Source organism: Ranitomeya imitator, chromosome 1 (genome assembly GCF_032444005.1).
Source record: "Ranitomeya imitator isolate aRanImi1 chromosome 1, aRanImi1.pri, whole genome shotgun sequence".
Taxonomy (NCBI): Eukaryota; Metazoa; Chordata; class Amphibia; order Anura; family Dendrobatidae; genus Ranitomeya; species Ranitomeya imitator.
This window is the reverse complement of record NC_091282.1, coordinates 867,704,293-867,729,498: the sequence shown is the minus strand read 5'-3', so window position 1 is coordinate 867,729,498 and position 25,206 is coordinate 867,704,293. Positions and strand designations below refer to the sequence as shown.

The 25,206-nt window shown below is 41.0% G+C and overlaps 1 protein-coding gene across 4 annotated transcripts in view; it reads left to right on the top strand.

Annotated features, from left to right (window-relative positions):
* Positions 1 to 25,206, top strand: part of CSGALNACT1 (chondroitin sulfate N-acetylgalactosaminyltransferase 1) — a 503,870-nt gene that overhangs the window by 275,540 nt on the left and 203,124 nt on the right. For all 4 annotated transcript variants that reach the window (XM_069742516.1, XM_069742534.1, XM_069742525.1 and 1 more), the window contains one exon: positions 3,352 to 3,415. The gene's annotated coding sequence lies outside the window, so the exon portion shown is untranslated. The remainder of the gene's footprint in view (positions 1 to 3,351; positions 3,416 to 25,206) is intronic.

The window sequence follows — 25,206 nt, the reverse complement described above, 5'->3', positions numbered from 1 at the left end:
ATGCCATACGGATTACATACGGAGGATGCCATGCGCAAAATACGCTGACACACCCTGCCTACGGATGAGATACGGACCACTATTTTGGGGACTTTTCTGCGTATTACGGCCGTAAATTACGGACCGTATTTTTATACGCTGAGTGTGAAGCCAGCCTTAAAGTGAACATGTCAGGTCCTGACGGTGTCAGGTCAGCGCCGTTATACTGATTAACCCCTTTCCCACCTTAGACATATAGTTACAGTACATCTAAAGTGGGCTCCCCATTTGCTGCGAGCTCCAGTGGTGAGCCCGAATCTTTTCAGTCACATGTCAGCTTAGGCTACTTTCACACTAGCGTTGTTTGCTGTACGTCGCAATGCGTCGTTTTGGAGAAAAAACATCCTGCAAATGTGCCCACAGGATGCGTTTTTTTCTCCATAGACTGGCATTAGCGACGCATTGCGACGTATGGCCACATGTCGCATCCGTCGTGCGACGGATGCATCGTGTTTTGGTGGACCCTCGGCACAAAAAACGTTACATGTAATTTTTTTTGTGCATCGAGTCCGCTATTTTCGACCGCGCATGTGCCGCCGAAACTCCGCCCCCTCCTCCCCGGAACTCACAATGGGCAGCAGATGCGTTGTAAAACTGCATCCGATGCCCACGTTGTGCTACATTAACACACTGTCCGTCGGTACGTCGGGCCGACGGTTTGCGACGGCCCGTCCTGACGGACTAGTGTGAAAGTAGCTTTATTTGAACAGCTGACTTGTGCCCCTAACAGCCGCAGGTGGAATCACGATCCACCCGTGGCTCTTAACATGTTAAATGCTGCTGGCAATCTGTGACAGCGGCAGTTAACATGCTCGTGCCGTAAGCGTGTCACTAATCCCGCCCATGTAACATGACCGTGGGTCGCCGGTGGGTTGGCATGACAACCTGTTTAGCACAAGTGATCGGGTGATCGCAGCTTCTAGTCTCCCATGGAAACTATTGAAGAAAGTAAAAAAAATTTTTAAAATTAAAAAAAAAATAAAAGTTCAAATCACCCCCATTCGCCATTTGTCATATTCAAAATAAAACCATAAAGAAAAAAACAAAACACATTTGGTATCACCGGGTTCAGAATTGCGTGATCTATTAATATATACAAAAAAAAATCCGATCAGTAAACTGCGTAATGACAAAAAAAGTCAAACGTTGTTTGGTTGCCGCGACATGTCATTATAATCCAATAATTGGCAATCAGAAGGTCGTATCTACACCAAAATAGTATCAATAAAAACATCACCTCGGCACGCAAAAAATAAGCCCTTACCCACCCCCAGATCATAAAAACTGGAGACTCTACAAGTCTTGGAAAATGGCGCCATTTTTTTTTTTTATCAAAGTTTATTTTTTTCACCATTTAAATAAAAAGTGTTTATACATATTTGGCATCTACAAACTCGTAATGACCTGGAGAATCATAATAGGTCAGTTTTAGTATTTAGTGAACATGGTAAAATAGCAAAACAAAAAACAATTGTGGAATTTAACTTTTTTGCAATTTCACTGCACTTTGAATTTTTTCCTCACTTTCAACTACACTATATGGCAAAACCAATGGTGTTGTTCAAAAGTACAACTCCTCCTACGAAAAACAAGATCTCACATGACCATATTGATGGAAAAATAAAAAAGTTATGGCTCTGCGAAGAAGGGGAACAAAAAGCGGAAACTCAAAAACGGAAAAACCCCAAGGTTGTGAAGGGGTTAAAATGATACCTTAGGGTACCGTCACACAGTGGCATTTTGATTGCTACGACGGCACGATTCATGACGTTCCAGCGATATACTTACGATCTCGCTGTGTCTGACACGCTCCTGCGATCAGGGACCCCGCTGAGAATCGTATGTCGTAGCAGATCGTTTGAAACTTTCTTTCGTCGTCTAGTGTCCCGCTGTGGCGGCATGATCGCATGGTGTAACAAAGGTGTGCACGATATTGTATACGATGTGCGCATAGTAACCAACAGCTTCTACATCGCAAATACGTTGTGAAGTTATTGCTCCAGCGTCGTGTATTGCGAAGTGTGACCGCAGTCTACGACGCTGGAGCGATATTGGAGCGATGCTGGAGCGTCACGGATCGTGCCGTCGTAGCGACCAAAGTGCCGCTGTGAGACGGCACCCTTAGTTGATGAAATCCGTCTTGTGGTTGTCGTTTAATCTTCATTTTCAGTTTTGAGCTAATGATCATTGTAATTAGTATAACGGCGCCGACCTGACACTGTCTGTAGGTTGCTGTGCACAATCCTGCTGACAGGTTCACTTCAAGGGGGTTGAAGAAATGAGTAGAATCTGAGTATTTATCAGCTTTTTACCACTGAAGCATGACAGGAGTCAGACAATATGAGTAGTGTGATCGTCCAGACATAGGCCATCGTTCTTGTCCCTTAGCCCCCTCATGCTGTGATGCATGTGTTCAAGCAATGGTCTGACAAGTAGCATAGGAAAGGAGTTTGCGAAATGTGTTCTGAGACTAGAGATTTCAAAGCGTAAGCAACCATGGAGTTATGTTGTGTACAGGAGTCAATATGGTATGTTTATTTTCTAATGGTACGTTAAATAGTCGTACAATGGCAGATACTGTGTGAAATGGAACCACCAGGGTAAAAACAATCAATGAGCCTTTCTGCTCATCCGTCTCGGCAGAAGAGGGTTGGTCTGAATTTCTTTCCCCCCCAACGTAATTCCTGTACATGAATGCAGTTTTCTGTGTTTGCTCCTAGTGAATAGCATCAGTATAGACCAGGAAAGCTTGGCCCTGGAGCTGTAGAGCACAGCTGCATTGTAAGAGATGCAGGACTGACTCCAGCTAGTCCGGAGAGAAGGTGCTGCCGCGGCAGAGGGGACATTGAGAAGCGGTCTTCAGCCTATTTCATATATATTCCAGTTCACAGTGGAGTTCTTTACGCAGCAGAAAGCAGTTTTTTTTTTTTACGCCTCAGTGTATTTGTGGATTTCATCACCTCTGGGAATAAAGAACACAGAAAATATTACTCTTTTCTTAAATTAAACTCTATGGATGTGCCCCCGCATATGTTTGCTTGTCACCAGGATACTATTCGGATGAATGGAAGGGTTGTACTGTGCCCTGGTAACCCAAAGCATGAACATGTGCAAGTGTAACTTTAGAAAGTACTTTCAAAGCTGCTTGGATTGTCTATATTGTGAACATATATTTTAGTTTTTTTTCCCTTTTTGCAAATTTTTAATTATAATATTCAGTTTTCCCCATTTTTTTTTGAAACGTCACAGTGTAATAATACATTTTTAATGGTTTAACAAGCATTCTCTTAATTTTTTTTTTCTTTTTGATAGATTTTATTTTCTGTTCTGGTACCTGGGTTTGGATACATTTCCATTCTGAAATCTGAAATATAAGGTAAGACATGGCATTTTATTTATTAACTTTTATTTGTTATATTTTTGTGCACGATTGATGGACAGTAAATCTCAATGTTATAAGTATTCTCCTGATTTATATCATTGCCGGTGTCAATGCAAATTTCAAGAAAAGTACCATAATTCACGCTGTTTGTAATGTTGCACAAAAGAAAGCAGGCAATTGGTTACAATTTGTGTGGTTTGTAGGTAGATTTATTTAAATTATTTAATTTCCTAATTTTTTTTTTTTGAGTAATCGGGGTGAGAAAAAAAATTATATTGTATAAATGTAATATTTTGTAAATTTCTCTATTTATTATATTATATTATAAAATATGGAAGATATATCAATATTTCACTAAAGTTAGATAAAACTAAGAGCAGATCAACATACGTGCATGGTAAATTTGTTACATTTGTCTTAATTTTGTGCCCTTTTGGGTCATATAATATGGATCCAGAAGTGGATGGTACCCGGCATTAATAAATGTAGAACATTTACATTCATTTACTCCTCTTAAAGTTGAAATACATCCTAGCTGGTTGTCTGCTCATTTGGCCAACAACGATCACCACTTGTTCATACTCTTGAACGCATGCCTCAGGTGAACGCATGCCTCAGATGAGCGTTCATGTATGTTTAATGGAGGAAGCAGCTGCCAGACTCATCTGCTCATCTGGAGTAAGAAATGGATTGAGCATTTGAACTCAAACTGCCTACCCATTTCTGTGCAAAAACCAACCAACCATGTTTGGGGGCCTTTCTGACTCTCCCCAGAAAGGTGATGTTGGGAAAGAATTCAGAGGGCCCCCACATACATTGGATGCTCAACTGGTTCCACCAAAATTAATTACCCCGGCTATATTCTTTTTCTCCCTTTTCTAGACATTTTTCAAAACTGTTGAAGGAGGTGTCAACAGTGTATAAAACACATAATAAACTTTAGTTATTTTTAAACAAGAATTTAGAATACATAATTAGATGTACTGAATAAACACTAATTTGTAATTGGTACTGGAGGCAGAACTATTTCCCTAGCAGACAGCTATAGAGACCCCCTTGGATCTCACAATTTCAGGTTCCTGGTGATGTAGTTACAGCATATGTACTTTACTACCTATTTACAAAAGCTTTCCTGCCGTGAGTGAATGCATGTATTAAACAGCGCCCCCTCTGTCCGAAGATATGTACTGATCTGTAGAATGCATTAGTCTTACCTGGTAGAATAAGAACAGAAACACGTTTGAGCTGTTGCTGATATAGAAGTAAGATCAGACACTGTTCCTTTCTCCAGATCCCCTTTAGCCCCTTTCACTCCACTTTTTTCTTAATTCCTTTAAAAACATAGATATGTTCACGTATATTAAAAAAACAAACTATAAAGTATCCAATATTTGTTCTTGTATAGTTATATTCTTAGAACCATTCTTTACAAGCAAGAGCTTCCCATAATATAAGTATGGTTGCACCTTAAAATAGGACAATTTTCACGTAGATTTGGTCAGTTCCTCTTCTATATTCTCTAGTATGGATCATTCTTGACAATTCTGCGATTCTTTTAGAGCTGGCTCTGACTTTTTCTATGACTTTTTTTTTAACTTGCCCTGTTGTCAGTAATGTCTGTGCTTCCTACAAGCTGTTCATTTCCCACTAGAGACCTCGTGGAACCTATGGGGCCGCACAGACGACGTGTCCTTATGGCAGAGGTTTCGACGTCACACAGCAGCAGTTTGTGTATACATTTTTAAAGAGTCATAGTAATGAATGTTTTATTTCCACTGACAAGCTTGTATCTCCCTCATATCAAGTGAAAGAGTTTTATGCAAATATGTTGTAAGTGAATTGCATTAAATTCTGACCTCATAAATAATCCTAACATCAATTGTGATTTATTGAAGTTAAGGTACCGTCACACTTAGCGACGCTGCAGCGATACCGACAACGATCCGGATCGCTGTAGCATCGCTGTTTGGTCGCTGGAGAGCTGTCACACAGACCGCTCTCCAGCGACCAACGATGCCGGTAACCAGGGTAAACATCGGGTAACTAAGCGCAGGGCCGCGCTTAGTAACCCGATGTTTACCCTGGTTACCATCCTAAAAGTAAAAAAAAACAAACACCACATACTTACCTACCGCTGTCTGTCCTCCAGCGCTGTGCTCTGCACTCCTCCTGTACTGTCTGTGAGCACAGCGGCCGGAAAGCAGAGCGGTGACGTCACCGCTCTGCTTTCCGGCTGACCGACGCTCACAGTCAGTACAGGAGGAGTGCAGAGCACAGCGCCGGGGACAGACGCCCCCCGGGGACTGCCTGTCACACTGGACGATATCGCTAGCGAGGACGCTGCAACGTCACGGATCGCTAGCGATACAGTCTAGTGTGACGGTACCTTTACTTCTCTTTCTTTTTTTTTGCCTTGTACTAGTGGCTAACATTTTTGGTAGCAAATTGTTCAAAATCATGCATGCGGTTCATGAATTTGAAGCAAAATAAAGGGTTATTTTTGTTGATTTTATGGCTTTTTAGTATCAGAATCACAAATAGTTCAGTTAAAAAGTTGCAAAAATGTGATAAATTGAAGACTCCATAAATCTTTACTCTAGGGTGGACTGGAGTGAGACGTGCCCCAAAAATGTGACATTTGTTTAAACCAGTGTTTCTCAAACTCCAGTCCTCATGGACCACACGGGTCATGTTTTCAGGATTTCCATAGTGTTGCACAGGTGAGACAATTCCTGATGCCTTGATGATACTTCCACTACTTGAGCAATACTAAGGAAATCCTGAAAACATGACCCGTGGGGTCCATGAGGACTGGAGTTTGGGAAACACTGGGTTAAACTGACATTTCATGAATCTATCTAAAAAACCTATATAATGAAAGAATAATAAAAAAAGACTTAAAAAGTGGTGCAACATAAAGAATAAGGTGCTGTTACTAAAGCCAAAAAAAGAGTAAATTACTGCAGATAACTGGAGAAAAAGCAATGATGAATTGGGGCTCAAGGGTATGTTTGTTTAGGTAACATGGAGGTTGGAGATCACTATTCCATTAACTAAAGATATTAGCCTGTATACAGTTCTTAGAATATCAGCAATCAAACAGAATTCTCGTAGAAGTTATGGAGAATTAACTTTCGCATTCAGAGTTTAATACCTTTAATCCTTGCCATGTAATGCAGTTTTTTATGCCCTAAACCACTACGTTCACCAACTACGTTTAATGTATTGGTGTAAAAAATAAAACGCTACTAAAAAATTATATAAAATGGTAAAACTTGTGACAAACTTTTTTTTGGCATACGTCTGACCCATATAATTTGCAATATTTCCAATTTCTCTGTGGAATACCTGTGATACAGTGTATCTGCATTGATTTATCATATTATCATACAAGTAAATCACTGTGCGTAATATTTTGTATTTCTCCATCAAACCGCAAAAATAGCTCTGACCCAAGACATGGAGGCCACAACATCTATGAAAATGTCCTGTGGTTTCTGACATCAAGGTACCTGCAGCTCTTGATCAATTTCTATAGGTTTAGAGGTCGGGCCTCTATGAATCGGACCTGATTTTTCAGCACCTCTTACATATGCTCAGATCAGATTGAAATCTGTAGGCCAACTTTTTGAACACTTTGTCATGTTCCTTAATCCATTTATGAACAGTTTCTCATTTGTAACAGGAAACATTTTCCTGCTGAAAGAGGACATACCTATTAGGTAATACCATTATCATGGGGTGTATTTGGTCGGTAACAATATATAAACTGTGTTGTAGCATGTGGGGGTCAATGGGGTGTTTTTGTTTTTTTTTACCAGACACCACGGTTTGAGGGAGCTCAAATTGTCACGCCCCACATCCTCAACATGCCGCCCACACTGTGAAGTGTTCGGCACAGTGAGCACTCTCCTTAAGTTGCTTCTGCAGAGCACAACATGAGTGATGGCATTTGTCATGACTGTGTATCGCAAAGATTGGTCCTTCGTGATGCCGCAAACTTCCTACCCCAGACCACATTCCCCCAAATTATTCTTCTTGCCATTCAAATTAAGACATGACAATTATTTCTTTGGATAAATTGGCCACAGCGGCCATTTTTATTAACAAAACAAACATAAATAACACCATTTATACATTTGTATAAAAAACTTGAGGGGAGGGTTCTTGGAGCTAATACATCTGGCACCCAATAGGCAAAAGCCCAAACCAACTTTTTAAACGAAAACCTTCTTTTTTTCTTTTCTTTTCAATGTTCTTTTTATTGATTTTCACAGGTTTAAACATACAATAACTAACTGTAACAAGATATATAAGGGCAAAGGCCTTGAATCATACTATACAGACAGGTGTTCAATCATAAATCGTGTATATATAGACTTGAGAGTCGATAATAATAATAACGATGGGGAATTACATTCCGAACAGCAACTCCTTGGTGATTAATGTTATCGTAATTCAAAAATGTTGTTAGAAAACATATGGTCTGTAGTTAAGACATTGGTTATAACTTGTCTTAGATGCAGACAAGAAGTATTCCTAAAAGAATACCTAATAATAGAAAAGTAGAGACGACAGAAAAAGAGGGGGTTAGAGGGTGAAAAGAGAAGAAGGTGGCATAGATTAGGAAGGAAAGGGGGGGGACACTCCACATCAATCTCGGATGGTCCTCAGTTTGAGTCTTCAGATTCTATATATCGGTTAGCTCTATATAGGGTCCATGGACGCCACTGTTCTGTAAATTTTGCCCGTGAGTGGTGAACTGAAGCAACTAGTTCGGCCATGCGATAAAGTTGATCTATTTTAGCTAATAACTGGGAGTGTGAGGGTACGTTCGGTGACTTCCAGTATAACGGAATCAGTAGTTTAGCAGCAGCTATGATATTGCCAATGAGAGTGGATAAGCAGGTATACTCGGACCCTATAAGGAGATTTAGCAGTGCAATTTCGGGTGTCAGCTTCAGTGCTTTCGTCGTAACTTCTTGAATGGTCTTCTCCACTGATGACCAAAAGATTTTTATCTTTGGACATGACCACCATAGATGCATGTAGTCTCCGATCCCCTTCTCACATCTCCAGCACGTGGTTGGGGTATCTGCCCTCCAGGCCCGAATCTGCGTCTGCGATATATACCATCTTGATATTATTTTGTAGGAGTTTTCCTGAGTTTTCACACATCTTGTAGGACCATGTGAATGTTTATAATTGTGTTGCACTTGAGCCGTGGAGAGCAGATAGCCCAGATCCTTTTCCCATTTTGTTATGTAAGCTCTTTTTAAACATAGGTTTTCGGTTAAGAGTGAGTGGTATATTGTGGAGAGTATTTTTGAAGGTCTAGATGTTCTAATGCATAAGGTTTCAAAAGGAGTAAGATTTTGCGTGGAGCCTGGGTTATAATGCAGTTGTTTCAGTGAATTTTTGAGAGAGGAGTATTGTATAAAATTGAGATTTGCTAGGCCCGGAAGCTTTCTAATTTCAGTTAGTGGGAGGAGTACACCGTCCAACATTAATCTATCTATAGGTATATCAAATCCCTGTTGCCCGAGAACATCTCTTTTGGTTGTTATGAGTGTGTGTGGTAAGACGTCTGCAAGTGAAAGTAGTGGGGATGAAGGAGGAAGAAGAATGTTGTAAGTTTTGGCCCAGATCCTAATAAGTGATTGGGTAAGCGGGTTACAGGACTTAGGTGGCGGCTGCGCCTTAGTATAAGACAGTAGAAGTGGTCTGAGGGGTAGAGGAGAGAGTCTCCCCTCCACCACCAGCCACTGTTTGTTCTGAGTGTCTCGGATTAAGTCAACTGCTCGCGATAATACTGCAGCATAATAATATTTTCTTATGTCTGGAGCACCCATGCCACCATTGGGACTGGATAGCGTTAGCGTGCGGTAACCAATACGCGGTTTAATATTTTTCCACATATATTGGAGAAATAAAGAGTTTATTTTAGCTAGATAGGAGTCTGGGATGTGTATAGGGAGCATTAGAAATAAATATATGAATTTAGGTAGTATTATACTTTTAAGGAGATTTTTCCTCCCTGTCCATGATAAGTATTGGTCTCTCCAGGATTTAATAGTAAATTTCACCTTATCGAGTAAAGGGTAGAAGTTAAGCGCAAATAATTTTTTATGGTTCCTGCATATTTTAATTCCGAGGTACGTAATGAATTGTTTAGGCCATGAGTAGGGATACAGCCCCTTTAGTTTAGCCAGAGTATGTGGGGGGACATTGAGGTCTAGCGCTTCCGATTTTGATAAGTTTGCTTTGAAATTAGTAAGGGAGCTATATGCCTCCAAGACCCTCGTCAGGGCAGGGAGACTTCTGAGCGGTCTCGTCATCAGTATAAGAAGGTCATCGGCAAAGGCTGCTGTTTTGTATTGAGTGTTACCTATTTTGATACCTTCAATTTCTGTGTTCTGCTGTATGGCTCTCAGTAAGGGTTCCATCGAGAGCACAAAAAGAATCGGCGACAGGGGGCAGCCTTGACGGGTGCCATTTTTAATTGTGAATGCATCAGTCAACGAACCATTGATTCTAATTCAGGCCCTGGGGTTTCTATACATTTCCATTATTGATGCAATTAGTTGCTGTGGAAAACCAAAACCAACCAGGGTCTCTTCTAGGTAGATCCAGTCCACCCTGTCAAAGGCTTTCTCTGCATCGGTCCCAAGTAAAACTAGGGGTATTTTTCTTTTCTTAGCATAGTGCATCAGGTGCAGTATCTTATAAGCATTGTCCTTTCCCTCTCTGCCCGAAAGAAAACCTTCTTTACCCTCAGCCGTAACCACCAGCTCGAGAGCACCATGTAACACGTTTTTCGGGCAAACAAACCCCAAAGCTCCCGAGGTAAACTCCCTGTCCAGAGCCCGTAAACCAAAGCCAGATCAGCCCCATAAAACACCAACTCCAAGAACCCCACCCCCCGCCAACCAGCCACTGTGATGACAATACAAGTCGAACCCCTACAGGAAAAAAGACTTTATTAAATCCCAATTCCCCCCCCCCTAAGCCCAAACAAAAACACCCAAGCAAAGAACCAAAACAAGGGAGGGTGGGTGGGCTTTCTCTCTTCGCTAAGGTGAAAGGTAATGCCCCCTTTCCCGCACTTTTCCCTACAGACCCGCCCCGGAAACTACAAACCACCCCTTTCCTCCATCCCCTTAAACCAATCCCCACTGCCCCTGATTTAATTTAAACGATGCTCCCCAGTTCCCTTGGCAACGCAGTCATGGGGGGCTTTCGTTTTAACTGCGTTCCTACAGCCCCCCCGCTTCAGCTGCTGCACTCTTATTAGGCTGAGACCAAAATGACAAGGCTCAGAATAATGAAGTGAGCTTTATTATCTCAGTCAGTACCTATGTAAAGCCCCAGTAGTCAGTGACAAGCTCCTCTGCTGCTGTTCTCTGCATACAGAAATGACCCGAGATCAGCTCGTAATGAACGAATATAGAATTTAAACTACAGTTCACTTGATCTTGTAGTGCCGAATCTATTTTTTACATTATTGTGGAGTGGAGTCCTATTTGTGCACCCATCTACAGAGGAGTGCCATGCAGCCTCTTTTTCTACCTTATTTCCATAGCCCATCTCTTCCCCATGTAAGCAATACATATACCCTGCCATCCATATTATGCTCTGCCAAACTCTTTGACTATTTTGCTCCAAGCTCAGAGCAATCTGTGGTGCGATCACATTGCACAAACCACACACCACAACTTTTTGTAGATCTGAAGTAGTTAACTCTACATATCGGGAACACTCTTATTTTGGAAATGTACCAGACTTGGAGACATGACAATGTGGCTCTTGTTAGAGTTGCAGAGTCACATCATTACACTTGCCTATTTTTCCTGTTTCTAACACATCAGCACCAGGAACTGACTGTTCTCTTTTTGCCTAATACTGTATATCCCAACCCTTGATGGGTGTCAATTAAAAAATACAATTTTCTACTCTGACTAGTTTTAATGACATATATTTAAGCTTAATTTATACATTGCTCAAATTAAACTGATTATCAACAACTTTTAAAAACATTCTCACCAAGCCCAGGGTGCTTCAAGAATACAAAACATACTCACCTACCAGACTGGTGTTGCTCCTTCACTCTGCTACTGGCATCCCCCAACGCTTTCCTGTTTATTCTGCCCTGATGGAATGTCAAGGCTACAGTCATTCACTTTTATTTTTTGTCCTACTTTTTTTTTTATTATGCCCCCTAAACCTTGCGCAAATCCTGCAATCTTAATAGAGTGCAACACTATTAGGATTGAAATGTATTAAAAATTTGCACTGCATTTCCATATTCGTTTTCATTTTTTTTGCATCATGTATCACTGATAATAGCTTTATGCATCTTTATCAAGATCCATGCACATAAATGCTTAAAGGGGTAGTCTGAAATAAAAGTTCATTTTCATCCTAAATCCCTATCTATTTAATTCCATATTCAAAACTATTTTCTAGTATAATTAACCCTTCACTCCGAATCTTGTTTTCACTTTCCTTACCAGGCCAAATTTTACAATACTGGCCAGTGTCACTTTGTGATTGGAACTCTATAACGTTTCAGCATATCCCACTGATTCTGAGGTTTTATTCATGACATATTGTACTTCATGATAGTGGTAAAAATTTTTGCTATGACTTGCATGTATTTGTAAAAATATCGAAAATTTGTAGAAAATGTTGAAAATGTTGCCATTTTCAAATTTTTTATGTTTCTGCCCTTAAATCAGAGAGTTATGGCACACAAAATAGCTAATAGATAATATTTCCCACATGTATACATGTCTGAAAACAACACCTTGGACCACTGAGCAACAGTCCAGTTCTTTTTCTCCTTGGCCCAGGTAAGACGCTTCTGGCGTTGTCTATTGGTCACAAGTGGCCTGACAAAAGGAATGTGACACCCGTGTCCTGGATACATCTGTGTGTGGTGGCTCTTGAAGCAATGACACCAGCACCAGTCCACTCCTTGTGAATCTCCCTCAAATTTTTGAGTGGCCTTTTCTTAACAATCCTTTCAAGGCTGCTTTATCCCGCTTGCTTGTGCACCTTTTTCTACCACACTTTTTCCTTCCACTCAAATTTCCATTAATATGCTTGGATACAGCACTCTGTGAACAGCCAGCTTCTTTAGCAATGCCCTTTTGTGGCTTACCCTCCTTGTGGAGTGTGTCAGTGACTACCTTCTGGACATCTGTCAAGTCAGCAGTCTTCCCCATGATTGTGGAACCTACTGAAACAGACTAAGGGTATGTGCACACGTCCGGATTTCTTGCAGAAATGTCCTGAAGAAAACCGGAAATTTTCTGCAAGAAATCCGCATTTTTTTTCCCGTTTTTTTTGCGGTTTTCTTAGCATTTTGCAAGCGTAATTAGCTTGCAGAATGCTAAAGTTTTCCAAACGATCTGTAGCATCACTTGGAAAACTGACTGACAGGTTGGTCACACTTGACAAAACATAGTGTTTGACAAGTGTGACCAACTTGTTACTATAGATACTGCCTATGCAGCATCAATAGTAAAAGATAGAATGTTTAAAAATAATAAAAAAATAAAAAAAATGGTAATACGCACCCTGCAGACAGCCGATCTCCTCGGCGGCGTCCGTTCCTATAGATGGTTTGTGTGTGAAGGACCTTCGATGATGTCGCGGCTTGTGATTGGTCGCATGAGCGGTCACATGAGCGGTCACACGACCAATCACAAGACCGCGACATCATCGCAAGTCCTTCACACAGACCATCTAAAGCAGTGTTCCCCAAGTCCGGTCCTCAAGAGCCACCAACAGGTCATGTTTTCAGGATTTCCTTACTATTGCACAGGTGATTGAATTATTGCCTGTGCAGTTGATGCAATTATCACCTGGGCCATACTAAAGAAATACTGAAAACATGACCTGTTGGTGGCTCTTGAGGACCGGACTTGGGGAACACTGATCTAAAGGAACGGAACCGGCAGCATGCACCGGAGAGGCGGGAACACTCCTGGGGCCATCAGAGGGTGAGTATATCACTATTTTTTTTCTTTTTTTTTATCAATTATATGGTGCCCAGTCCGTGGAGGAGAGTCTCCTCTCCTCCACCCTGGGTACCAACCGCACATAATCTGCTTACTTCCCGCCTGGTGTGCATAGCCCTATGCGGAAAGTATGCAGATCAATGCACTCCTAGGTGTGCGGAATCCCCGCAATTCCGCATATTTAATGAACATGTTGCTTTTTTTTCCGCGATGCGATTTTTTCGCGGAAAAAAATGCAACATTTGCACAAAAAATGCGGAATACCCTGAAAATAATAGGAGGCATATGTTAGCGTTTTTTTCGCGTTTTTATCACATTTTTATAGCGAAAAAACGCGAAAAAAACGCGAAAAATCCTGAACGTGTGCACATGGCCTAAGGGACATTTTTAAATGCTTAGGAAGCCTTTGCAGGTGCTTTTTTGTTGATTATTGTAATTTACTGAGATAATGACTTTTGGGTTTTCATTGGCTGTAAGCCATAATCATCAACGTTAACAGACATAAACACTTAAATAGATCACTCTACAATGACACTATATAATATACGAGTTTCACTTTTTTGTATTGAAGAACTGAAACAAACTAAGTTTTTGATGATATTCTAATTTAGTGAGAAGCACTTGTAAACTCCATACCAACTCAATTCTATTATCCATGACTATTTGATCTTATGACTCATGCTGAATATTTTATCTTGGTATGTGATGCCTAACATCTTCACATATTCTTGTGGAAGTACAATATATTTTTTCTTACTGCTCTGTTGATTTTGCAGGGATATTATAAATACCTTCTTGCTAACTATATATGTTGGCACACAGCACTAAGCACTTTTTCAATTGCATTGCTTATATTTCTTCATACTAATTTAATCCCATCAGATCATAATTCAGCAGTACTTATTGCTGTAAACTTTCACATAAGTATATATTTAAGAATCCTATCACTGCTTTACAGATTTGAGGTATATAAGCAGTCAGCAATATGTGCATTCTTTTTGATATGAGGCACCTTGTTTTACTTTTTTAGTAGTAATCAATAAAGAATTGTTCTCAGGGCCGGACTGGCCATTGGGCAATTCTGGCAAATGCCTGAAGGGCCTGTCTGGTCATGGGCTGCCAGCAGGCCACAGGTATCATTAGAAATATTGGTCTTGTAGTAAATCTTGCTTTCCTCCATCCACGATAATGTTAATAATATATCCCCATCTGTTGCTTGGAAATGGGACAACATGGGCCTGTGTGATTGCAAATGCCAGGGCTGAATTTTAGTCCCAGTCCGTACCTGATTGTTCTTGTAATATATTTTCGTTTTTACCTCTTGACTGTTGCATGAAGTGTGACCTTTATGTATAAGGTTATTTGGGACTAATACGTTTTCTAGCTCTTCATACATGTGCCTATAGAATTGCATATCAAGGGGAACAAAGTTATAAAAGTGATTAGCGTTCATTAATGTCATAAATATAGTGTGGTTCTACTCTTACTTTCCTTTTATGTCTTGAGTGCTCTTGTTCTCACGGAGTACATTTGCCTCAGAGAAAACTTATTTCCTTCCTCCTCAGACTTGATACTGTATGAAAACAAAGAGAGCTGCTGTCTTGGAAGGAAATAGCTTGTGGGTGTATAAATACTTGCAATGTTGTATGCCTATGTTTAATCCTTTAACCATATTGTTATGATGACAGCTATCATTTTCTATATATAGGCATATGACATACGATGTGCAGAACATATTTTCGCAAGATTATTTTGTTTCCAAATTTCTATAATTTTTGGTCACTTTTTGTATCATATCACGAGGATATGCATATTGGCAATAAAGAAAAGAACTGAGCCGTCACAGCCATGAGCCAATGGTAGTTACTATGCTTGGATGTCTTCTGGTCTTTACCTGTGAAACAAAGCATTTTGAGGTGTCCTTCTTATCTGGCATTTTAAAATGGTGTCCTTTCTCTGAAAAGATTAAGAAGCTAGAACTTGACTTCTAAAATATCACAATTTTCCAAGCTTTAATGTACAAAACACAACGTTGTTCTCACCAGTCTTTATAATGGGCATGTTGGAGTCATGAGTGCTAATTTACTCAACAGGCATATGCCTCTAAATCACGTGTCCATCTCTGGGCTGCATCTGGCCAGTGAGCTGATAACATTTGGCCCACGAGGAAGGCAGCCCTCCCACCCCTGTCCTGCAGTCTGAAGGAGCTGCCTCAGAGACTAGCAAGTGCCCTTTGCACAGTGAATATTTGCCAACACTTCTTCAGACTTGCACACTACACTGTCCAGTCTGAGAAGACAAGTCCCAGCAGGTGACCAGACAAGATATGCTTCTGTGCAAGGATAGATAAGACCTTTATCTGTACTTTTGACTGCAGCTTGCCTCTGCTGGAAGGAAGGGGTGGGAGAATTGTACTCCTGTGCCATTCAGAAACACCTCAGGTACCTCCTCACAGGTACTGCTCTCCTGGGCTTGAACATTACAGCACTGTAGGGTTGCTTAAGTTTTCATTCTTGTTTTTTCCTTTGCTACATTCCTGAGGCTTTGATGTCAGTCTTGACGAATTGCTAGTGTGCTTAAGTTTTACTTGTTTTCTCCAAGATCCAAAATTTGCAATCTTAAAAGCATCAGAGAAAGACACTTATCATCACCCTGCCGTCCACCTTCCTCCTCTCTCATGCATACGTTCTGTAGCAAAGTACACTACAGTAGGAATAGGGTCCTGCAAAAAGTGCCTAAATATAGTGCTCTTCCCTGTGAGGTGACTCACCCCTGCAGCAAATGAGTGAAGAGTTGTGTACCTGAAGGGGTAATGGCATTTTCCTGGTGACATACCTGGGAGGCACCATTTCAGCTATACTGCAGGGCCAAGTCATCATGAGATTCATTAAAGGAGTTGTCCACTTTAAAATGACAAGTCTGCACTCACTCCATGCGACTGCAGACTTGTGAATCCTCACAGCGCACACTGCTTGCTGTGAGGATTCCCCACTGTCACCGTCGGGAACAATGGTCACGTGACCGCAGGTATGCGATCTGTAAAGCAGGATGGCACCATTGAAGCTCTAAAAAACTATAGGGAGAAAAATACTTTATCTAAAAAACTAATTAAAGCTGCCAAAAAGGAAACAGAGAAGCACATTGCTAAGGAGAGTAAAACTAATCCCAAACTGTTCTTCAACTATATCAATAGTAAAAGAATAAAAACTGAAAATGTAGGCCCCTTAAAAAATAGTGAGGAAAGAATGGTTGTAGATGACGAGGAAAAAGCTAACATATTAAACACCTTCTTCTCCACGGTATTCACGGTGGAAAATGAAATGCTAGGTGAAATCCCAAGAAACAATGAAAACCCTATATTAAGGGTCACCAATCTAACCCAAGAAGAGGTGCGAAACCGGCTAAATAAGATTAAAATAGATAAATCTCCGGGTCCGGATGGCATACACCCACGAGTACTAAGAGAACTAAGTAATGTAATAGATAAACCATTATTTCTTATTTTTAGTGACTCTATAGCGACAGGGTCTGTTCCGCAGGACTGGCGCATAGCAAATGTGGTGCCAATATTCAAAAAGGGCTCTAAAAGTGAACCTGGAAATTATAGGCCAGTAAGTCTAACCTCTATTGTTGGTAAAATATTTGAAGGGTTTCTGAGGGATGTTATTCTGGATTATCTCAATGAGAATAACTGTTTAACTCCATATCAGCATGGGTTTATGAGAAATCGCTCCTGTCAAACCAATCTAATCAGTTTTTATGAAGAGGTAAGCTATAGGCTGGACCACGGTGAGTCATTGGACGTGGTATATCTCGATTTTTCCAAAGCGTTTGATACCGTGCCGCACAAGAGGTTGGTACACAAAATGAGAATGCTTGGTCTGGGGGAAAATGTGTGTAAATGGGTTAGTAACTGGCTTAGTGATAGAAAGCAGAGGGTGGTTATAAATGGTATAGTCTCTAACTGGGTCGCTGTGACCAGTGGGGTACCGCAGGGGTCAGTATTGGGACCTGTTCTCTTCAACATATTCATTAATGATCTGGTAGAAGGTTTAAACAGTAAAATATCGATATTTGCAGATGATACAAAACTATGTAAAGCAGTTAATACAAGAGAAGATAGTATTCTGCTACAGATGGATCTGGATAAGTTGGAAACTTGGGCTGAAAGGTGGCAGATGAGGTTTAACAATGATAAATGTAAGGTTATACACATGGGAAGAGGGAATCAATATCACCATTACACACTGAACGGGAAACCACTGGGTAAATCTGACAGGGAGAAGGACTTGGGGATCCTAGTTAATGATAAACTTACCTGGAGCAGCCAGTGCCAGGCAGCAGCTGCCAAGGCAAACAGGATCATGGGGTGCATTAAAAGAGGTCTGGATACACATGATGAGAGCATTATACTGCCTCTGTACAAATCCCTAGTTAGACCGCACATGGAGTACTGTGTCCAGTTTTGGGCACCGGTGCTCAGGAAGGATATAATGGAACTAGAGAGAGTACAAAGGAGGGCAACAAAATTAATAAAGGGGATGGGAGAACTACAATACCCAGATAGATTAGCGAAATTAGGATTATTTAGTCTAGAAAAAAGACGACTGAGGGGCGATCTAATAACCATGTATAAGTATATAAGGGGACAATACAAATATCTCGCTGAGGATCTGTTTATACCAAGGAAGGTGACGGGCACAAGGGGGCATTCTTTGCGTCTGGAGGAGAGAAGGTTTTTCCACCAACACAGAAGAGGATTCTTTACTGTTAGGGCAGTGAGAATCTGGAATTGCTTGCCTGAGGAGGTGGTGATGGCGAACTCAGTCGAGGGGTTCAAGAGAGGCCTGGATGTCTTCCTGGAGCAGAACAATATTGTATCATACAATTATTAGGTTCTGTAGAAGGACGTAGATCTGGGTATTTATTATGATGGAATATAGGCTGAACTGGATGGACAAATGTCTTTTTTCGGCCTTACTAACTATGTTACTATGTTACTATGTTACTATGTAATCTCCTGGCCAGAATCTGACTAGACTGTTTCTGGACTCGTACAATATACTAATATTGAGCATGCCAAAAACAGTATAGTCAGGTTCTGGCCAGGAATTTGCATATTGAATACTTGCGCATGACCGCTATTCCCAGCACTGACATTGGAGAATCCTCACAGCGCTAAGTGCACTGGGAGGATTCACAAGTCTGCAATCACACAGAGTGACTGCAGTTTTGTCATTTTAGGCCAGACAACACCTTAAACCTCTTCATAACATATGGCTTACTTATATTTGTTGAAAAGGAAAAACATACTCAATTGCAAACATTGTTTTAATAAAGAGCAAGTTCGGCCCGCAACTTTGTCCAAGTCCCATGTGGGTGTGTGGACTCATATTGTGGGAGTGCTACGCCCTTGTAGGCCATATGTTACTGATGAATTTGGTTAGCCAGATGTTCAGGACTTTAATAAGGGAGATCACCAGTCAAAAACAAACTTTTTATTCAACGATAATTTAGAGGACATTATGTACAGAAGATAGCTGGTACACATCTTTACCCCTTTACGACCTTGGACGTATCTAGTCTGTCACTTTCAACCCTTCCAATCAAACACAACCAATCACAGCTCTGCAGCTGATCTAGCAGTCTATCAGTCTCAGAGACTGCTGTGCTGTGATCGGCAGCATCTCGGAGGGAGGGCACAAAGCACACATTCCAGAGAAGACTATGGAGCATGGCAATCAGAGATTTTACACAGTGCGTTCCAGTAGAAACAAATATCTCTGCAATGGCGTGACGCAGCGCAAAATGGAAAAGTGCCGCAAAATCTGGGATGTTCAGGTATTTTGTGCAAGGTACTTAACTCATTTTTTTTCCAGCAATTTAGAGGTCTTCAAATGAGACTTGGCTGCTGTAGCAAGCACTGCTCACAAAATTGGGGTTGATTCTGGGAAAATGCAGACTTTTTTGATCTCCTAAAATCTTTTAAAACAAAAGTAATATGGACCACTTTATTCGTAAGACTTTTATATACCTTTAATACACTGTTTTGAACCAGTATAGGTGGTAATAGTGTCTCAGCAGTGTATGACGTTAGTTGAAAAAGTAGGTAGAAAAGAAAACGCTTCATGTTTGTAGCTCAATATTGCATTTTTGCTTTAATATAAGCTTAAACAATACCTAAATTTGGTTCCCGTGGGCTTTTTATAGTCCTAAAATGAGACAATTTTGAATTGTCTTATAAGAAACTGCATAAAGGTAATGAATGTTCAATTGTTGACAGCTGTAATGAAGTTATTGTGGTGTACATGGTATGGTGACATAGCATAATTATAGAATTTTTTATTTACCAAAATTGTCTTTCTGATTAAAATAAAAAATCAAATTTTATACCAATGAAAATGATGTGAGTGATTTATTCATTTATTTTTTATGTGTTAGGGGGTGGCACAATAACATGTATATTGAGAATGTACATCAGTTGGTATGACAAATTGCTTAATGTCAGTTAAAAGGAGATTTCATTACAGTGTTAATCTACTTATAACGGCTTTACTGAGCTTTACTTTTTTGAGAGTTTAGGCTCTTTTCATTTTTTTCAGTATGACTTTTTATTAGGAGCCTTACCATTTTTAATTCTGATGGTAGATAGCCTCATTATTGGTCAATAGGTTTTGTTGGTCGGTGATCACCATTCATATACTTTGCATGACAGTTATGATTTAGTGGAATGACTTTCATTAGTAATTGATGATAGTATATACAGAGTCTAGCATGAAAACAATGCAAAAGTTTACAAATGATATTAGTCAGAACCACTTACTACATCCCCAAATTCCTTGCGCCTGATTTGTAGGTTCGGAGCAATGACATTATTGAGCCATAACGCATCCATCATGTTGTGTTGGGTCTACTAAAAAACTTCAGGGATTGGGACAGGAAGGAGACAACTTGCAGCTCTCCTGTCTCGTGGCCACAGAATACGGAGGTGGCCACTAGACCAGGTACTTGCGATTGAGTCGCTTATCTCTACTGTGAATGCAGTTTTATTGGAATATTGACAGAAACATCAGCTTCATGCAATCTAGACAACTTCCTTCCAGTATTATAAGTTACTCATGACTTAAATGCACATTTAATGCAATGTGTCATCAGAGAGTGACCTATTTTATAAACCAAATCGGCAGCAGGAGCGTGAAATAGATCTAAAATAAATGATGCCCTTAGTTTTAGTATGTCTGAGAGAAAAACAGAAGAAAGGATTAACGGGAACCATTCAGCATAAATAATGCTGTTAACCTGCTGATATGCGGCTAATATGGTTAACAGCGTTAAAGGGAACCTGTCACCCCGTTTTTTCAGATTGAGATAAAAATACTGTTAAATAGGGCCTGCGCTGTGCGTTACAATAGTGTATGTAGTGTACCCTGATTCCCCACCTATGCTGCGAAATACATTACCAAAGTCGCCGTTTTCGCCTGTCAATCAGGCTGGTCAGGTCGGGTGGGCATGGTCAAATCAGGCTGGTCAGGTCGGGTGGGCATGGTCACAGTGCTGTTTCTTCCCCAGCTTTATGTTGGTGGCATAGTGGTGTGCGCATGTCCCAGTGTCCCAGTGCCGAATCCACTTGCGCGCACGTGAATTAACAGCGTGCGACCTGCACTATTACTGTCTTCGGTGGGGGCGGCCATCTTCCTGGGGCCGCGCGTGCGCAGATGGAGTGCTCTGCTGCACGAGGCTTCAGGAAAATGGCCGCGGGATGCCGCGCGTGCGCAGAAGAGATCGCGGCGGCCATTTTCCTGAAGCCGAATTTGCATAAAAAACGGGGTGACAGGTTCCCTTTAAGATTCACCGGTCTGAGTATACAGACCAGCCGCTGTAACCGTGTCCCCGTCCCTGACTGACAGCCGGTCACAATGTAGAGCCAGTGACAGTCAGGACCGGGGGTGCCTTTACAGCGGCCGCTCTGTATACTCAGACCGGTGAATGAATCGGCGCCCCACGTCCCCTATGATTGAATACCGAATGCTGGCGGGGAGAATAAAAATCATTTTCTTTAGCTGTATTCAGCTGCGTGCAGGCGACAGACAGCATCATAACGCTGTTAACCTGTAGATTAACCCCATATCTGCAGGTTAATAGCGTTATTCCTGGTGACAGGTTCCCTTTAAGCTAGCGTGTAGAGCGCATGACTGCTGAGATTATTGCAACTACCATGTGAATCCTAGATTTGGGGCAAGTAGTGCAGGGCTGGCATGGGCCACTGGAGTAGTAGTGCTGGAACAGAGCACTTGAAAGATAAGTTATGATTATATTGCACCATCACTTTTGCCGGCCATTAGGGGAATTTCATAAAATCCCGGGAACCCCTTTAATATAATGAGTTTGACTTAATAAGAGACACACAGGAGTGAGGCTACTTTACATTTTGTATTAATATTACTCCTTTTGGTTTGCCTCAAAGTACGTGTCATACCGTGCTAATGAAGCGCTGCATTGACATACTTGCAAAACATTGTTTTCACATGTCCCAGAATCTTTACTACACACATGGCTTTTCTCTTGGCAAACATATTATAAAAGCAGTTAAAAGATACAAAGCCCCTTTATTTAATATTTTTGTTTTCTGAGCAATACTTAAAAAATGCTTTCATGTGGTGTAGTTCATATTATGCCATTTTATAGTAATATTGTGTGAATATCTTTGAAGTTAGAAAGGTATTGTATTACAAAGCCTGCTCACATCCTGAGGTACTGCTATTTGGATGGGAGCGTTTTCAGAGCGTCGTTTCTGCACAGAGGAATTAGATACGATAACAAGTGCAGCGACTTGTACTATTCTGTGTTGTACACTTGCTTATTTTACTGCAGTGTTCTTTTCTTCTGACGATTCAATACAAATAGCAATTAAGATGGTCTCATATTTTTTTCTGTCAAAATAAAACACATTTTGCAGCATTTGGAGTTACATTTTTGTTGTTTTTTTGCAAAAATATGCAGTGACCGAGACTTTTCCCTGATAATAATGCATATAAAAAATAATTCAATTTTTGTTGTTTTTTAACAAGCCACATAAACTCTGCAAGATATTTTGTGTGTCTTGTTTATCATTTTAATAATTTAATAAAAGTTACATTTAAGAAATCCCCTTACTGCTATAGCTACTGGAATTACTTTGGAATTCTGGCTTCTTGTCCATTTTTTTTTTTGGACTTTCATTTTAAAGGATCAATTGCAAATTTATTCCATGCCAATAAGCAAGATACACTGTAAGAGTACATATATGTAGAGACCAAGATAAGAGTGCTGAAATGTTCGCATATCACATGCGGTCTAATAATAAGTATGTAGCCAGGGTCAGTGTACCTACAAAGTAAAGGGAAGGTTATCTAGTGGTTATCTAGTAGTGTGCTGTACAGATGCAACACGTACCTCCGCACACATTTCGGACCACGTCCTTCATCAGAGTTCTGTTAAAGGGAATCTGTCACCTACTTTTTCGCATATAAGCTTCGGCCACCGCCATTAGGGGCTTATCTACAGCATTCTATAATGCTGGCGCTGGGCTTCTCGGACCTTTCCCGGCGTCTGCGCACTGCAGTACTTTGCACTGCCTTCAACAGATAAGATAAAGTAGTCCTGCGCAGGAGCCATGACCTGAAGCAAGGAAGAGGACATCACTGCATGAAGATGGGAGGCACTGGACCAGGTCTGTGACACCCATCGGACTGGACGGCATCGGACCGCCCCCCCAGGTGAGTATAATCTAACTTTTTTTTCTTACCTACAGCATTACAGAATGCTGTAGATAAGCCCCTGATGGCGGTGGCCGAAGCTTATATACGAAAACGTAGGTGACAGATTCCCTTTAAGTGGAGGTTCTACGGCTGGAGACCTGTGTGAGAACATTGCCACAGTAAGAGAGAAGGGAGAAGCAGCCGATGCGGTTGATGGGAGTGGTCGGTGGTTGGCGGGGCCTGCTAGGCTGCATTTTAACACAGTGAAAATCCCAGACTAACACATTTTGTTCGCACACATGCCAGTTCATGCATGTAGTAGTCAAATGATTGTAATCTTTGCCTCAACTGAGTCATTTTTTTTATAAAGTTGGCAAATAACGTGACTTGGGTCAGCTTTTGCTGTCTCAAAAAACGCCCATGCTAGTCAACCTTCAACCCCCTGCGAACTGCAGACCCACAAATGCTGCTGGTCAAAAGTTTTGGCTGAGGATGCAATGCTTGTCATGGTGGCATTGCTCCGTTTCTTAGCGGGAAGCCGCAGCATAACCTCCTTGTCTTCCTTTTCCTCCACCTACTATGCTGAGCTACTCAGCTGCATGCCTCTCATTCACACCAGTTGGGATCTACAACTCAACGTCATCCCCTCTGTTCTCCCACCCCTCGCCCTGAGAGTCACCCTCCTCCTCTTGCCCTGACAGCACAGTACAGTCCATGGGCACTTCAGGTATCGGAGCCTCATCAGGATCACCTCCACACCTGGGGGTTAACATCTGGTGACGAGGGTCTGGATTCTACTAGAACCCTCCATTGTCTGGCCCCGGATCCAACAGGAAAACATTTTGGGCATTGGTGCAGATGGTTGCCAATATTGCACAAAGGATTTAGAAATGTGGACTGCTGGCTAGAACCCACAATTAGCACAGAGGATTTAGATGCTAGAATGTGGACTGCTGGCTGGAGCACTCAATTAGTACAAAGGATTGATATGCTGGAAAGTCAATTTGACACAGGATCATATCTATTTGAACTAGCTGAGAATAAACTGCCTAGCTACAGTAGCTATCTGACTACTTGCGCAGCAGCCTCACTATGCTGTTGCACTGACAAAATGCCGAAGCCACATGTCTGCTTTTTATATGAAGAGGGACATGTGACTTCGGCAGCCAATGACACAAGTGTCTGGACGTTGTGGATGGTTTCTGTGCCATGACTGGCTGTCGGAATCTCCACACAATAAGTTGATAAAAAAGAAGAATAACAGTCGATGTTCTTCTCCCCCCCCCCCTTCCCGCTCATCATACAGCACCATTATACTAGCCAAGGTTCTAAGAAAAACATTAGTGGAAACTAGATCATTTACCAAACTTTACCTGAATTTTTCTGATTTTTAAAAAATTGCTCGGGAATAGAACACTAATCCGAATTTGAAATTGGTGAACGAGTTCACTCATATCTAATTCTGTTTACTGTTTCCTGTGCTAGTTATGATTACACAACATATGACATTACAGTCCTTTTATGAAGATCACAACACTTATGTAAACATCTACTTCTGATCTGATTACATATGCATCTGATTACAGTAACTTAAGGTCTGAGATCCTTTCGCATGAAACCTCAAACGTTTTCTGGTCAAGGTGCATTGACGTTTAATAATTCTGTTTCATGACTTGGAAGAAAGGGGATGCAATTTAGAATTTTCCTACCAAAGAGTACAAAAAGGAAAGAGCTTTTTTTTTCTTAAACTCATCAAAGTAAATATTGAGATTCCCGTCCTTGATAAAAGCTAGGCTTGTTTCCATGTCATAATTGTACTGGCAGAGTAACACCGTACCAAATGTGTTTAATTATAATTGTCCCTTTAATGGTTTGCATCAAACACTCATTGTTTCCGAACAGATGGGATAGTTATTATAAAATACTATTGCAGACTCCTAAACTGTTGGAAAGCTGATAATCAGTAAGAATGAAGGTTAATGGTAAAAGACTGCAGTAACATTAGTCTAGTCTAATGTCTGAA